This window comes from Harmonia axyridis, chromosome 3 (assembly GCF_914767665.1).
Source record: "Harmonia axyridis chromosome 3, icHarAxyr1.1, whole genome shotgun sequence".
Taxonomy (NCBI): Eukaryota; Metazoa; Arthropoda; class Insecta; order Coleoptera; family Coccinellidae; genus Harmonia; species Harmonia axyridis.
Genome location: NC_059503.1, coordinates 32,920,887 through 32,939,267, shown reverse-complemented (window position 1 = coordinate 32,939,267; position 18,381 = coordinate 32,920,887). Strand labels below are relative to the sequence as shown.

Genomic DNA, 18,381 nt, shown 5'->3' with positions numbered 1-18,381 from the left:
TTCGGAAGGCTATATTTATGGCTGGACAATCTTGAATTTGACCATGAATTCATCATCAGGGAGTCGAACTTTATCGTTCAAGACCATTCCCGGCTCAAAATTCGAAAATTACAGACGTATCATGACGAAATTATAGAGCAATATGTTTGGGAACGACCTATACCTGTATAGATGAAACCTCGGATAAAACCAATCAATTGAGCCAAGTAGCTTTGGTTAGAAGGGGTCAATAACTATCTGAGTGACCGATCTGTTATAAGACTTTAGGTTTTGAACTAATAAACAATAAGATTAATAAATAGATAATAAACAAGGATAATGAGAGCATATGTTATTTGCAGTAAGTAAATTTTGTCCTCAATTTGAACTATCAAATTTGACATGAAGCGCGCGGGAATGATAACATATCAGTGATATGATATTTCACTCAATTCGCGAGTTTTCTCACAAAGAACGCACTTTTTATGTCCCATAGTGAATCAACGTTTCATATCAACTCAAAATATATTGAGATTAATACCTAAATATATCAGAAATTCAGAAAACAAACTTCCAGCGCGCCAAACGATGTGAAACAAAGGATGACACTAGGAGAGCAATAGTTGCCAAACCTTGGATTTCAGCAGTTAGATACAGAAAATAATAAATATTCTGCATACTATGAATTCCACAATTAGGAAAAATATAGGTTTCCAAATATTCAAATTTGCATATTCAATTGAGAATCACTCAAATGAATATATCAATCAATATAATATACATTCATAATGATTAAAATTGTGGATTTGAAAATATATCACAATCCGACAACGTAATCTAACCATGTTGGGGACATGTACAAATTGCGTATACTCCCTCTATGTTCATTGGTTTTAAAATATTAACTAAGTTACATGAAATTCTATTATCATAAAACTGTTTGATTCATGTGAAAACTTCAAAGGTCGAAAACCTTTCAGTCCATTTTTATAAATTCAAGTCTTCACAACACATTTTTATCGTTGAAGAGTCAATTTCATCTCGATTCGTTCCGGTTTCGCATGATGCAAAAATAAAGAGAGCTCATGTCTCGATTCCCGAAATCATCTGCTATAAATAGCCTTACAGGAATGAAAAAAGGATAAAATGCAGATTCCAAGAAATGCGATACACATATTATATTCAACGTATTCCTTGAAGCGATTCGAAAGTAACACATTTTGGTCGAAGACGAGAAATTTGATACCAATATGTAGATAATAATGCACATAGACCCAAACATAAACCAGACTTGAAGGGGAGATTAGTCACTCATTGATAAACTTGAGATAATCAATTGGTGTGACTAACACAAAAAATAGAACTGAGGAATTTTCGGAAAGAAAAAGAAAAGGATAACACCGTTTTTCTCGGAAAAAAGATAAAAACGCTGTAAATTTTAAAGCTATATATAGTTTATTATTTCAATCACAAAAAACCTCGACTCATATTCTAAAAATGTTATAAGGAATTCACAACGATGGTTTGAAATATTCAAAATTCATACTTCGAAACTAGAGCTTCACATTGAAAATATTCAACATTATGATCAAACGGATATATGTATTCGAAATGTATCGAAAATTGGTCAATGATACACAAAATGCTTATATGTATTTATAATCGAAATCTATTTAATTGAATGTCGAAATGATACAGTTACGCCAATGAATAATCCTCGGAATAATCAATTCATCAAACATTTTTGAAACACATTTTCATAAATTGTACTCTCTGCTGGGAATGACCACCACATATTATACAAGATGTTCGCAAATTGGAAGTACAAATAAAAATTACAGATTCCTCATTTTAAGAAAAAAAGTCCATAAATATGGGCCCACAAGCGCTTTGTTTCCGAGATACAGGTGTTAAAGTTTGATTATTTTTCAAGTTTTTCTCATAGAACCTTTCCTCCACAAGATATTTGACTTAAATTTGGCATAGATATTCTAGTTTGAAGTTAGAATGCAAATCTACAGGGTGATATTTTTTTCTGGAACAGTGCCCGCCTCTTTCCTCCTGAACTTTTTTGGTGCACCAATGCTAGTTTGGAAAAATGTAGAAAAAACTTTGTTCTGGTTCTGCACTTTGTCGAATTTGCCACCGATTTCGAGAAAAAAAAAACAATCCTCTAGTAATCGTAAAAAAAAATTAAAACTATTATCAAGATCGAGTAAGTAAGCAAGGCCGTTTTTTTTTCTAACATCAGTAGATTCCAGAAATCCTACCGTTGAATATCAAAAGCTTGATCTAGAACTGTGTTCATTTGATGGTACATAATACCTAACCGCCTATCGATATTGATAGAAACATGTTGTGTCTCTATATGTAGAATCACACTATATGTTTCCCCGAATCGATCAATCAAACAAACAGGTCATCGTTGTTAATAGAGTTCCTGATAGAAGTACTTCCAATAACGTGAGGCGACAAACTCAATTCGGTTTGCCAAACACGTATGGCGCCATGGTAGATGGCACCGAAAAGCAACTAAACACGTTTAACAGTGGTTCCTACCTCTTACCTAAAATGGATACGAATTATCGCGTCGATCACATACCCATTTATAGTTAATTACAATTCTGTGGTTGATTTCAGTCTCAGACGTTTGGTACTACTTAATTAAAGAAGGTACTTCTACTAGTTCAGGGTTGATAAACGATTGGTACCACTCAATTCAGGGAGCAAGAGATTGAAGATATACTATGTATTTGGTTTTTTTTTATTCAATTTATTCAGAAAAGAGTATGAATTTGATTTGTTCCGATAAAGTTTAATTTTCAGCTTCTTGAATGACTTTCTTCTGATTTAAGGTATTTTCAACTAATTTATTCCCAAGAAGAAGAAAAACTATACATCATGGCTTTGCGAGTGGCTTTGTATCACTGCTTAAGTCTCAGAGAGATAGCCGTTGAAATTTGTATGACCCATTTATCAATTCGTACCATTTTGACCGGCAGATGAATTTTTTTTTCAATTATTGTGGTGGATTTTACACCATATCAATGCACCACCTCATATGACTACCATTTCAAATAAATTTCTGGCAAAAAACAAATCGTATCGAACAACCAATGGGAATACATAATTACCACCATTGATATATATAGAGGTTGTTCCACCATTTAAGCAACGCTCTTTTACGGTTAAGAGTTTTCGATATCTTGTTCATGCCAATGCTATTCCAGTGCTGATCAACAACATTGTAACTTCCAAAATACAGGTCGGATTCATTTCATTTTTTGAATCAACAATGACGTGATAGTGAACTTAAACGTAACGTTTCGATTTTCAAAAAACAATTGATAGTATTCCGCCAATTGAATTTTTAAACTAAACATATTATATAAATGAACATTCAGCTCTAGAGGTACTTCTTATTTCAAAGAACTCAACGCTCAATGTTAAGTGATATTATGAATTTTGAATTGGTGCAAAAATTTTTTAAAAATTTCTTGATTTGCTCTAGTTATTGATGTTTTTCAAAAAGAATTATTCTATTTTCAACGCCTCCCAACATCTTTTTGTAGCATAAACGCCAATGGAATCTTGAACTGTATTTTATGTCTCAAGATGAATGACTCTTATGATTTACGAGGGTAGGGTTCCTCTGGTAGGCTTAAATTGTGGACATCACACAAGTTCATGTTAATATTGGTATAATCTACCAAACATTTTCGGGTAGTTCCATTTAGCGGAATTGCAGTTTTGGCGCAAAGTAGTCTACAATCTTAAGCGCTAAAATTTTCGACTCCTTTTCGACACATTATAATTATGCTTCATTAGAGCCACATTCACCAATTGTTTGACAATTTAGAGGGTGTACCATAACCGTGTAAATGGCCAAATATTTATTTTTTCTCATGGGACAATAAATTAATCCAAGTTTTTGCGAAATTTCACTTACCCTTTTTGAGATATATCTATTTTTCATATATTGATGGATCTATGGAACAACCTCATAACATCGATATATGAATAAATTCATTTGGATGAGATTTTGATAGTGAATACTAGAAAAACGGAGATGAGACTTTTTGAAAACCATTGAGAACTCTACTGGAGGTTTAAAATGAGACGATTCATTGGTGATTTATTCAAAGTATATTATTGGAATTATTCCAAATGGCTCACCTAAACTTTATTCTCTCATTCGTCAGAGAATTTTTAGAAGATAAGAAAAATTGTTACGTAATAAAAATAAAATGCAGGTTATATCATTTGGAATAAACCCGATTATATTAGTCTTCACTTTTCTAGGATTCACTTTCAAAATCTCATTTAAATGAATTAATTCATTTCGGAGTAATCAGGTTTATCCAAACACCTTCAATTTATGAAATATCTCAAAAAGAGTAACTTCGAACAAATTTGTGTTCATTTATTCCATGCAATCTGAAAATTCGATAAAAACCAGAGTGTTCCGTAGGAAAAAAAATAACATATGTTTGGTCGTTTACTCTTTTTTGGTACACCCTGTGTATTTCCCAACAGTTTGATTATGGAGCCTAATGATATTGTGTGGAAAAAAAATTATAATCCCAGATTTCAGGAGATCTAAAAATAAAATAATTGCGTATAAATTCAGAAGAAAGAAATGAAGCCTCGATGACAGAGCTCACCGAGGCAACATAATATTATTTTTCAAATATAGAATGTACAACTTCCTGCAAGCTAAAACAAGAACTTGAACTTCACCCGATTCTCCTGGAAACTATTCAATCTGCTGGCTCACAGAGCTGTGAAATATTAATCTTCCGAATGACATTTCCGGATATGTACACACCAAACGTCAAATGCAATGTCTTTTAATACAGGAAACGTTTTTCTCCAGTCTCGTGTTTAATAATGCGTCCTAAGTGTTACAAACCGGATAATTTGATCTTCCGAAGAACATTGTATGCCTAGCATGCAATGTGTTCGTTGAGGAAAATAGTTTATCTGGAATTTAAGGCTAGTTGTTTCTCCTTTCTATTGAAATTAAAATTTAGGCTTTGTTTGTTATGTCATTGTTCATTTCCTCTTGTGTTGTTCTGATATAACAATTTGAATTTATATATTATAGTAGATAGCTTGAATGAAAATTTTAATTTTATTTGTAATTTTAAATATCTGCAAAATCGGAATGTAGGTAAAAGTTTCTTCGAATGCATATTGTATTGTATTGAAAAATGTTTGATAAGAGATCAATCCGTGACAGGATAGTTCTGAGTACCAACATATAATAATGAAATATAACCAAGAAATATATGTGAAACTGAGATATTCCCGCACGATTTTGTTCTTCAAGATATGATGAAATGAACGGAATTGCCACACAATTAGAGAAGGAATATGGCTATACGATGTGTAAGAATAAATTAACTCAAAAATTACATTGTGGAAAAAAACTCATGGATTTTTCACCCCATACAAGACTATCAATTCCAACGAATTTCTAGCTGGAAACTCAACAAATCCCTGTATATCCACGTATATGACATCGATATTTTTCAACCCTTTTCTAAACTCAAATTACCAGGTCGACGAACTCGCTTTCAATCGATAGAAGATAATATGAAAAAGAAAAATCGAATTTTGAGCAGGTAATGGTATCAAACGACTCACTGATGACGAATCCGATAGAATATTGCATTCAGATGTAGAATAACGATTTCAAACTTTGTGCAAATTTCCATGTAGAGTGTCAGCAGAACCAGAGGATTTGGGCAAAATTTTGTGAAATGTTATCTGCAATCTCACTTTAATTCTAAGACTTAGATCATAATTCCTGGGAGTGTATCATATCTAAACATAGAATATCATAACACATAATCAATAAGTAACCAGTGAAAACACATTTTTTTGAATTCGACTCCATTTGTCCACAAAAGTGATACATGCACCACAACGCTTCTCTAACTTTTCTGTAGAAAGATTGATCTTTGCTCTTGAAATTGGCTTGAACCTCGGCTATCACTTCTTCATAAGAGTTAAATTATAATTTTATTTTCCTGGAGCATGCTTTTGAGCTCTGTTCAAAGCCAGTTATCAGATCTGGAGAATGAGCTGGATAGTCAAGCAGTTGGAATCGTTCATTTGACCATAGTTTTCATCGATTTTTGGCAAGGAGCATTATCTTGGTGAAAAAATGAGTATTTTCTTTATTTTAGGGAGTTCTTTCTTAATTTCTTCACTCAATTGATCCAATAACGTTATGTTATGGTTTCGCCTTTGTCAAGATGGTCAATGTATATTATACCATACACATGCTTCGACTCAGGAATGCAATAATGAATAAATGAATCAATGCTTCGTCCACTGTCAAGAAAAAAAATTATTCCGCTTAAACACTTGTTGCTTTTGATCAGCGGTGAGCAAGCGCGCAACCCATTTCGGGCAAAGCTTTCTCAGTGACAAATGTTCTTGCAAAATAGTGAATAAACTGATTTCTGGTATCTTCAACTCCACTCCTATCCCAGGCAACTTCATCGCTGAAATTTATGGACTTTTTGGATGTCTTCTGAAACAACTGCCGAATTTGGGCGGCTAGAGCGTACATCATCATCTATAGTTCTTCCACCACGTTTAAAGTCAGTATACCACAGTTGTTTTCGAAGAGGCTGTCTGAATAACACTTATCACGCCATTGCTTTGCTTGTATATTTTCTTATCATATCAAAAACACAGTAAGAATAACAAAGAAAAACTACCGAGATCACTGTTCATAAGTTTTATTTGATTGCTACCGTGTTGCTTTTTTTTACCCTCGCCTTAATCCTGAAGATGAATTATGTTTTATTTCCGAAATACCGAAGGTAATAGAAGCATTGTGATCACTTTTGAGATGGAAAATGTTTTAGGCTTCAGTTTCAAATTTTTTTTCTTATGGTCTAGGCCATTATGAACAACTTTGGTTTGGTCGAGGGTTTGATGTTTATCTTTCGGTCTCTATGTTCACACATCCTTAACTTCTATAATTCTTATCCAATTTTGATGAATTTGGTATAAATATACTGTTTGATCCTATAATAAAATTCGGACTTTTCGATGTTAGCAGAAATTGGTAAGGACATTTTGATATGGGGCAAGCTACTCCACTGACAATAATAGTAGGAAATTTTCTACAAGAATCAGCTTGTATATGAGGAAACCGAGGAGGAAACTATGTTTCTTCTCATTACAATTTGTTTAGTTAATTGGTCCCGATCTTTCCTCATTCATAACTATCGTTATAATTAGCTTTTATGTTTCTACGATCAAATGAACTTTTTTAACGTAATTGATTATTTCATGATTATTACCATCCTAGTTACAAAACCCCAGTTGATTCAAAGCATCATTAATTATGTGCCCACAAGAATATCGCTTCCTTGCATAATTTTTCTTTCTGGTTTAGTTTGCCTCTGCCTTTTAACGCCTGATCTGTCTTTGGTTCTACCTTCTGGCTTTCTTCATCTCCAGTTTCTTTATACTATAACGGGCACCAAATTTGTATTGTTGATCCTAATGTACTATATCGCCTTCGAAGAAGTTTCCTTTCGGAATAATGCACTCATGACAATGAATAACCCAGTCATAAAAATATTTTTTAAGCGCTTTCAGGAATCAACCAACATCTGTTCTCGACGCAAATTTTATTTCATTTCTTCTGCCAACTAAAAACATTTGGCTCGAGTTGAATTTGAGTTTTGGACAGGAAAAAAGTCATCCTATGGAATATCAGGAGAATACGGTGGTTGTTCGAAAGGTTTTGTTGAGTTTTTTGCTAGAAATTCGATACGTTTTGAAGGTGCGAAATCCATAAATGTCCATTCCACAAATTTAGTTATAAAACTCAAAACGGATTTTCCATTCAAAACTTTCATCCACTTTAAAAATTGAGATGAACAAAATGAAACTCGCTCAAACTCGCAGAGGCAATTTTGACTACACTTTCTTTCTGAAAGAATCGATCCCCGGGACTTCTTTGACTTGATGTAGGTAGTAGATACATTCAACATATGGGTATTTTTTATAGATATGGTAGATAGATGTATTTTTTTTGTATTTCCTATTGTCACAATTAAATAAATTCCTCGATAAATTCAAAGTACTTTCCATGGTCTCTATTTTCAGTCACAATTCTGCAAATTTTGTTTTTTCACCGTCTAGTTTAGGTAATTCATTTCATTCTGTTTTTTTCAGTCTTTTCATCTTAGAATCAAAGTTATCTATATTTTCAGACAGGAGGAGCGAAGGGTTATGTCAGTTGAATAGAACGTATGCTTGACCCATTTTAATCCCTTCATTTGGTGGTACTTCTTGAAGTAGGTACTTCCTCGAAAAAGACAGAGACACCGATGGCCCCTTTTTAGTACTTTAGATCAAAAGATTCATCAATCATCATTACAATATATCGACTTTAAAAAATATTGAAATCATGGAAAAATAGATCTAACAAGAAACATAAGGAATATAACAGTTCTTAGTTCGATTGTAAAGACAACAGGATTTATAACCTTAATAATGACTTCATGTCTCTATTAAGACCATTGAAGGGAAATGTGAACTGTTACAAGAAATTCCAACTTAGAGATATTTAAAATAATAAAAATATCATTTCACCTTTGTTAGCAAGTCAATTTTTTTAAAGTTGTCAACTGCAAATTAAAGCACAAAGCTAAATCATTGAATGGTAAAACGATGCTTAACATCGGATCATGAACCTTTAAAAATAAAAACTAATAAACTTTCTTTCTTGTTTTATTTGTTCCCAAATAACATCTAACTGCAGTTCTCTCTGAGAGCAAAACATCGAACGGTTTCGTTGAAATTTGTAACCAAACCTTTCTCCTCGACTTTCTCCGGGTTCTGAGTTCGACCGCAGTACCACAGGTATTAGCTGAAGAAGCGGGTTGTGCACGTAATTTCACTAACACAATATAGGTCTTGTTCTTCGATGGTACACGAAAAACGAGAACAAAACAAATCAGAGACGCTGCTCCCGCGCGGCCACCTTGATTTTGGGTTCACGTCACACACACCTCGTATACTCGAGATAGTACTCGCGCTGACCGAAGACGAACGAACGTACGTTTTACAACCACAACCTTCAACGAACTGACAGAAGCCGCGAACAGCGTAGTCGAGACAACCGTTGAAAACGTGTCGCTGGAGATGCACCATGTTGCCGGTTATGTCGGAATTCAAACTCAAGTTTTCTTCAGATCAGATGCCAAAGTTTTTTATATCCAATAATTAACTTTTAAAATCTTCGATGATATTTACAATCTTTTAATTTTTTGTTAGTTTTTTCCTTCTTATATTTGTACACACGCTATTCTTTTGCAGTTTCTTTTAAAAGTACTGCCCATATACAATTTTTGAATTCTTGTGGGAAACAATATGTTCATTTTTGATAGTTCATACTGTATAGGTATAGGTACTGATTGTTTAATACATCATGTGGTAATTTTCCTTTTGGGACAAATAAACATTAATATTATTATCTTAAAAATGTCATAAATAAAAAAAACATTTTACGTTTGTTTTTTCAATTAGTTTGATGTCTCACGGAACATCTGAACTAAAAAAATCACTATCATCAAAGCTGTAACTCACAACGATTAGGAGTTCAGCTCTACCGTGAAATTTCAATCTTCAATCAATAAATGTTTAATGAGTTTATACTCCTTCATATATTATGTAAATGTAACAATATACAATGCCTTATTTGATTTTTGTTGAAATTCTAAACCCTGATCGAAGTTAAATTAAAAAAGAATTACAAAAATTGTCTTTTTCTTTTTTCACTATCAGCAGAATCGACCACTCGAAAAAAACAAAAAAGTTCCTCGAATTTTAACTAGCATTATTTTATATTCAACATTACCAATCCAATCATAGTAGAAATATCAAAAATCATTACGAAAATTATTTTAATTTCAGATGATTTTTCACATTCAGTGTATCATTTCATTTCAGGTTGTGCTGAAAGCAAATAAACTTTATTATTATTATTATTATTAATTGAAACAAGATTTTTCATTGAATTTTGTAATAAGAGATTCATGTGATCACTATTTAAATCGATCACGATCACCCATTTGTTTCAAAAAGAAATATGGAATTTTTTAGTCCAACTCCATTGAATCAACAAAGGAAAATTAATAGTTAGCGGCAACAGTGGTAAAACTTGTTGAATGCCTCTGCAATCGAAGAACGAAAGAAGTGGGTATATAGGTGGCTAGATTGATGTGTGTATATTTTACCCGAACTATGTGTCATATGTTTGATAAGAAGTGAAGTCTCGAATAAGCCACAGACGTGTTAATGACCGAAAATAAAAATGTTCAAAGCAACGAGTAGAATATTGCATAGATAAACACTAATCTGAGAATTTTCATTGTTAAGAAAACAAAAGCTCAAGAATGAAAAATATGTAAAACCCCTATCATGATTATATTACATCTTCCAGAAAAGTAGATTCTCAATAAATGTTTAATGATCTACCTACAATCATCGTTTAATTAATTCGACCTCATATTTTTGAAAATAGGTTGAAAGGAGAAATTTATAATAATTTTTTGAAACATACTTTGCCCAGTTTGTTAGAAAACATTCCAATGGAAACATTGTGTTTGCAACATAATGGGGCTCCTGCGCTCTATTCAACAGAAGTGCACTTTTGAAAACAGATGGATCAGCAGACATGTGGCTTGGCCTCCTTGATCCACTGATCTGACACCCTTGGATATTATGGGGAATGCTTAAACAAGAGGTCTATGAGGTATAGATTAACAGTAGGGAGCAACTGCTACAAAGAATTATTTATGCTTGCGATATTATTAAAATTCAACCGTATACTATAGTGAAATCTGTGAAGCAACTATATCAACGTGCTCAAAAATGTATTGCAATGAAGGGACACCATTTTGAACAATTCCTGAACTGAAAATTATTTCATTTATTTTATTTTTGATTCATTGGTTCAGAAGTGCTAATATTTTCAATTTATCCGTTTTTTTTGTTTTATTTCATTATATAGTTTATTGCTTGAAAATGTTAACAAATGAATTCGTTTCATTTATGAACACTCTTTTATGATCTGAACTCTCAACTTTAACACTAATATTCTTCTTCAGTACTATAAAAATTAAAAAATTCAAATGTTCGCGTACAGGATGATTCGATTTCAACGGAAATATAATCTAGAATTTTGATAATCCGGTTCTGTCTCTTTATTTGTAGCCATTAAAGAAAAATTAAAGGAAGGCATTCGTAAAGGGTGACAAAACTGCAAATTTCGAAATAATTCTACCGATAGATTCAATATTTATTGAACTAAAAAATTCCAGGGGAATGTTAATTTATCACTCTATATGACGATACCAAGCAGAAATTTAGAATTTTTATCAAAATCAAAATCAAAATGCATACTAAAGGAGTTGTATCCTTCCAAAGTTGATAAAATTGTAAAAATTTCTCCGCATAAATGCTAAACGGTGAATGCCACTAGATTGAAATTTCGTGTATAAATGTATGTATTAAAATACATTTTTTTATTATACTTCTAAATTTCTAATATTGCTGTAGAGGGTGTTTTTATAGAGGATGAATCATAATTGGATAAGAGTACTTTTTTCATGTAATCCATCATTTATTTTTCCAACAAAACGAATACAACGAAAGTAGCTGTTCCAACAATATCATGACTCGCCCTCTAAAAACATCTTTTATAACAATATCAGAAATGTGGAAGTGTAAAAAAAATTATTTTAACAACAAACATTTATGCACGAAATTGGGGGTGGGGGTTGTAGCAGCAAGGGTTGTCCCCCTCGAAACAGAAATCGACCTGTCCGAGCATTTCTATCGAAAAACTTTATTTCGTCTGTAATCTCGTCTGTTTCGTTTTCAAATGGCCACCCTGTATATCCAGTAATATGCATTTTGGGCCATAAGTTAATTCATCAAACTATACTTATTTCTCAATGTAGGTACTATCACCCCCAGAAAGCTCGGTACACATTTTTGACTCCCCCTGTATCATCGAGGATGCGGGAATCGTGTGGTACCCAATTTTAGTCAGAGATCAGCTTTTGCTGGAAAACGTACAACGTCGTGCGAAACGCAACTCCTTCGTCAGAAATCACCCCACGTATGTCAAAAGACTGCAGGCACCTCATTTGAGTACATTCCAACAAAGAAAACTGCGTGGAGACCTCATCTTGATAAAGCATAATTATGCGGGTCTGAGACATTTTTTGTATTGAATACGGACTTTGGTGTTGCGTGGATACCAATTAAAAATAAGAAGGGAATGCTTTCGGACAAAGCACTTCTCTCCAAACCCAATATTTGGTGAATGGGATACACGATACACTTGGCGAAGGTGGTGGGTGCGCGGTTTGTTAATATATTCAAGGACAGACTGGATCAAGCTTTTCCTTTTTTGCTAATTTGTAAACTCGATTTTGTCTTTTTTTGTTGTTGTTCAAGCTGTGTTTAGGTTCTCTCAAATATGTAAATTTCAGTCCTTATGAGACTAATGATTCCCAACTATCAATTTTGTTTTAATAATGATAACCCTCACGGTAAATAAGGTGTATTGAATCCCTTTGATAAATAATTAATGTATTGTATTTAGGTTGCCAATAAATTGAAAAAAAAAAAATGTCATCAAAATTCCGGGTTTGAAAATTTACTGAAGATAGACCATGCTTCGAAGCGAAAAAATGAGGGACACTTATGTAAGAAAATTTAGTTTTTCTTCTTTCGAAACGTATTACCAATGGTCAAAAAGAATTAGAAAAAATTTAACTAGAAAATTTAACTTTTCTATAGCATTTGAGTTATGACAATTAGGACTACAGATGCGCTAAAAAAGATGGGAATGTTGTGAAATGCCTAGTGTGGAATTGACTTTTTCCCGCTATTATGCTCTATGATTTCTGTTGATCTACTAGTCATCGATCTGTACAGTGTTTCTCTAATTCTGTGGTTATTCCGTTCATTCTTCCACATCTTGTAGAACAAAATCGTGCGGGAATATATCAGAAACGCACAGTTTTCATGGTTATATTTTATTATTCTATGTTGGCACTCCGAACTTTCCGCTACGGCTTTATCTGTCAATTCATCAAATTGTCTTAAAGAAATTAGTTCTGCCAACCAACATTTTTCAATGCAAAAATCACTAAATTATATTTATGGAAATATTTCATTAATTTCAATGAAAATGCAATGAATTAGAGAAAATAATGTATAATACTCGTACAGAAGGCTCATTCTACCACTCGTTCATTCCAAAACTCGCCACTTTTTATTGGTAACCGAAAATTAATAGTTTCCGAGATATTCGAGTTCTGTATATGTGGAACAATTATTCTTCAGTTATTTTTTACACTCCTCATCTATTTTTGCGATTATCCCACCTTTCATCACTGCATTTATATGCGGCATAATTACTTTCTAATTTGGATTGCTTGACATACAACAAATATTCAATTAAGATGTCTAAAGACCTGGTGTATGGACTGATTAGCTTTTGTTTTGCCAATTTTGAGAATATTAGTTAAGCTTCTGATTGGCTAGGATCGGATGTTAATTATTGTATCCTGTCAAAATCAAAGGAAAAAAGATCGAAATGAAATAGTATATTGTGCAACAATTGGGGAAAGTCCAACTTTTCTCGCGAGTGTGGAAGTTTGTGGCACGAGCCTGAAAGGCGAGTGTCGCGAACACACGAGCGAGAAAAACTTTCTCCACATGTTGCACACTATAATTTTCCTACAACTGCACACATTTCAATAATTCATGTAATGGACTTGATTCAAATCAAAATGGCCTTCGTTGACAGTATGTGCTAATTTATTGCGTTTCCATAGAAACGACTCAAAAGCCCAATTTCATTGGTCTTTCAAGCAAGGTGTGGGAAAAGTGCCGTGGGGAATAATATTTCCCACAGTATGAGCAAAACATAGTTTTGAAATTGAGTAAGCTATGAAGAATACGCTACTTTCCATAGCAGTTGTAGGAAAAGTATGACATTGCGGTGCCGTCACGAAATAAAACTAATATTTTCAATTTGGTCGAATGTCATTCCATTCAAAAATTGACAAGTGCATACACCATGTTTATAGACATCTTATATTCAATATTGCAATATGACATTCGTAAAACAAATTCGAGCAGCTAGAATTAGACAAAAATATGCTATAAGAGTTATTCCATTTTTCATTGGCCGCAACTGTACCTATTTATATAACAAATCAGAAATATATTAGATTATTATAAAAACCCTTTTGGGAAATTCAATAAATTCGCTGGTTCTGATTTCTATCGACGAAAAATGAAATAGTCATCTACCTGCCTATTTTGAGGGATTTAGGCACACATTTTGTGGGAAAATATGTCATTATTGTCAACCAGTGTCCATACTAAGATGTCTAAAATATTGGTGTATTCACTGATTAGATTTTGCTTAAAATAATTTGGCGACTCGACTGGGCATTGTTCGCTTCTCCCTGACGCTATACAAAGGATTGACCTATCAACGGCATCAATATAAAATTTTCATTTGTTATGTCAAAAGTCGTTTATCTTGTTATTATTGTTGATTTAACCTCAAAACATGACATTTACAGAAAGACGACGTGAGCGCCATAGGAAAATATACGGAAATCAAGTGCAAAGGGACCAATACCATTAAAATCGAAGAAGGCTGGCCCCTTCAAGAGTCGCCACTTTAATCTTGAGGGTTTTCAAGAGTGAGTGAGCACACCAGTGTTTAGACATATTATAACAAACATCGTAATATTGTCTGAGGTACCCACATTTTATTCTATGCATCTTGAGAACTATCGAAGCTGAATCGAATTGTTGCTGAAATGAGAATAAAAGTACGACCGTATCGAAAATATTACATTTGAGTTACCATTCCAAAAATTGAAACATCTTTTATGATGATCGTCAAGAAAAACAGTTATTATCATCTTATTGAAACTCTTGATAGAATGCTACTAATTTCCTTATTAAGATCTGTGTCGATAATAGATTTTGTCGGCATCTAGGAAAGATTTAATTTACTAGGCATGTACTCCATGAAAAAAATATTGGAAGTGCAATAAAAATATGCAGAAACACTAGATTTTTGGTAGAATATGCAATAACTGGCGAGAATTGGATGAATATACATTCACAAATATGATATCTAATCATGCTGGTATCTAAAATTAATTTCTAGCCAAAAACTTCAAATATTTTCGAAAGACACCGTATTTCCCTGATTTGACTTCGACCAAATTTTTCCTTGTTCCAAAATTCAAATTATCATTTGGACAGAAGACATACATAAGATTCCTCTATGTAAAAGCGCTTGGAAAATACTCTTAGATCATTCGTAGGTTTGAAAATATTTTATCAGGAGGGTAATAAATACCTATGGATAAATAATAATAATTTTGCGGTTCATTGACCAATCCCTAGGTTTTTGACATATCAGCACCTCGAACTTGAAAAAATGTTATAAATTCTATCGTCCATTTCAAAATTGAAAGCGGAAGATAGCATCTAAACCAACTATTTGCACAAATTCCAAGCATTCGCCTTGTAAGTCGACAACCATACGATGCCTTCAAATCCATTCGACTTTCCAAAGGTCATTTCTAATGAGATTATTGTTCTGTAACCGTAAGCCGATCGTGACTCAATGGCTAGACTCCTCAGTCCAGAGCTATACCAGGTGTTGTTTTCACAATGCGTGCAAGAATGCAAGTGCTGATTTTCTATTTCGCATAATGACTGGCTTATGAATATCGATCGTACATATCAATAAAATTCGGAGATGATGGTAAATATCAGCAGAATCAAGTGCTAAAATGTGATTATTGGTTCCTTAAAAGTCAAAATCCTGCAAAAAGTTTCAGTTTTATATACCTAGACATCAGAAATGAGTCAAGTTGAAAGTTGCAAAATAACAAAAAGCAAGCTCCTTGTTTGTGTCAGAGATCCTCAAATGGCAATCGATTTTTATTACCGAAACACATATTTAGTATTTACCATAATGATTGACAACAATATTTGCTCATTAATTATTGCCATCCGAAAATCATGCTTCGCGGTTTTAGCATTTTTAGATTAATTCAAATATGTGAATTAATTTGATGATATGCCTTAATATGTTTTGAAGGAAAATAATATGAGAACTAGTGCGTATATTTTTCTTTTATTTCTAATCAAAAAGTGACTCTCTCAAATTTCAATTAGGAAGTGAAATACGCCAATGAACTAATTGAAAAAATATACAATTGATTAGGAATCTAACAATAGTACACGATCTAATTATAATGAAAATCATTATTGGATACCTTATTTAAATATAACTTCAATGAAAATCTCACTTGCATGTATTTTTAGTATGCCTTATAAAAAGGAGTGCATCGTAGTTGTAATTCTGTACTATCCTAAAAAGTAATACATCTTATTTTACTTCTTATAGAAAATTAATCATAATTTTGTGCTGCAAAGTTTCATATTGAGGTTTGAGATAATGATTTTTCTCTCCAAAATATGTTCTGATCTCCACAACTTCCGGTTATACCAGAAACAGACTACTACTTTCTTATTTAAAACGACACACCCAGTATATTATGACTTCATTAGATAGCTTGTTTGATGACAATTTCATCAATATGCCTTAACACTGGTATAAAATCAATGGTTCATGAGTTAATGCGATTCTTATGAAGAAAAATGGTTTCGACGAGGACTCAAATTTTTTTTAATATTTCTACAGAAAATATTTTTTCGAAAAAAACTTTTTCATTTTCGATTCTGACAATATGTAGTAGTATAATGCTGTTTGCGATTTGGACAAAAAATGTACAGGGTGTTTATGAGGAGATCATTAACTTGCACAACTCAAATTCTTCAAAACTCAAAATTTTCAAATTACAACCTATATTTTTTACTATTTCAGTCAATTCTACGTATAGAAAAGGGGGGTTACCGAGAGGGTTACTTAAGTAGACCCTAAACCTGAAATTAAAACTTTGAGTTAACGAGGAAAAACATGAATTAAGAAATACCCGAAATTCTAATTGAATGGAGTAGTCTGTGACTTCCGCAAAACATAGAAAGAAACGTTAACTAAATTTGACCTTTCATGAATTGTAATCAATTGTTCGTTGGGATTGTTGAGAATTCATGAAGCAATAAAATTTTCAATTACGAGTATGAATTACAATTCATGAAATGTCAAATTTAGTTATCTAAAAATTAACTTCCAATTACTTTTTATGATTTCCGGAAGTCACAGATCACTTACTCCACTCAGAAATTGCAGCTTTTCCTTAGTTCATGTTTTTCCTCGATAACTCTGAAAGTTTTCATTTTAGGTATAGTGTTATATTAAGAACTCCCCTTTTTTTATACGTGGAATTGACTGAAATAGTAAGAAATATAGGCTGAGTTTTGATACGAATTTGAGTTGCTCAAGTTCATGATCTTCTCAAAAACACCACTACTAAGTACATATTTTTCGAAAAAACTTTTCCCGCAGAAACATTCAGAAAAATGTGAGTCCTCGTCGCCACCATTTTTTTCATAAGAATCCCATTAACACATGAATTGTTGAGTTTATACCTAAGTTATGGCAAATTGCTGAAATTGTCATCAAATAATCTAATGATGCAATAATATGCTGAGTGTGCCATTTGAAATAAGGAAGTAGTAACCTGTTTCCGGTATAACCGGAAGTTGTAGAGATCTGAAAATATTTTAGGGTTGAAAGATCAATGTCTCAAACCTCAACATGCAAATTTTCTGCACAAATCTATGATCAGTTTTCAATAAACGTCTAATGGGCCATAGCGGTGAATCGCCCTGTATAAGTTTTTTTCTCAAAATTCTTCTTCGATTTCTATGGATGTGATAAGTTTGGAAATTTTTCTTTTCCCAAAATCTCAACTCCGTCAGTTGTGTGATCACGGATATATTGTTTTTTTTTCTATATTCCCCTTAAATTTTCTACCAATATAAAATTTTACACAAAGCTTTAAATTAATGTTTTGCATCTAAATGCCCCACTCATCTAGATCGAAACAACAGTTTTGAAATCAACAGGAAATCATCATTTCGACCGGCCATATTTACGGAACCTCTTGTCAGATTTTGCCCATGAATAAACTTGACCAATCGAAGCTACTCTAAATTTTCAAGTTTCTAGGTTTTCCGTTCGAAAGCTATAGTGTTCACACACGATTCGAATCCAATTTAAGGACAAATTCATTCAAGAACACTTCTGGCTCAAAATTCGAAAACTACAGACATTGTAATTGTAAATGAACGATATGTTCGGTTTGGAGAACGAGTGCTAAAAATTGCACAAAGACTTTT

At 32.9% G+C, this 18,381-nt stretch overlaps 1 protein-coding gene across 4 annotated transcripts in view; it reads right to left on the bottom strand.

Annotated features, from left to right (window-relative positions):
* The window catches only part of LOC123676894 (cytospin-A-like), a 90,484-nt gene that overhangs the window by 51,538 nt on the left and 20,565 nt on the right, over positions 1-18,381 (bottom strand). The window contains exon 1 of one of the 4 annotated variants that reach the window (XM_045613173.1): positions 8,829-9,122. The exons of 2 other annotated variants lie outside the window; for them this stretch is intronic. The gene's annotated coding sequence lies outside the window, so the exon portion shown is untranslated. Of the gene's footprint in view, positions 1-8,828; positions 9,123-18,381 lie in introns of those variants that run through there. One more of the 4 variants, XM_045613177.1, reaches the window with a different exon arrangement.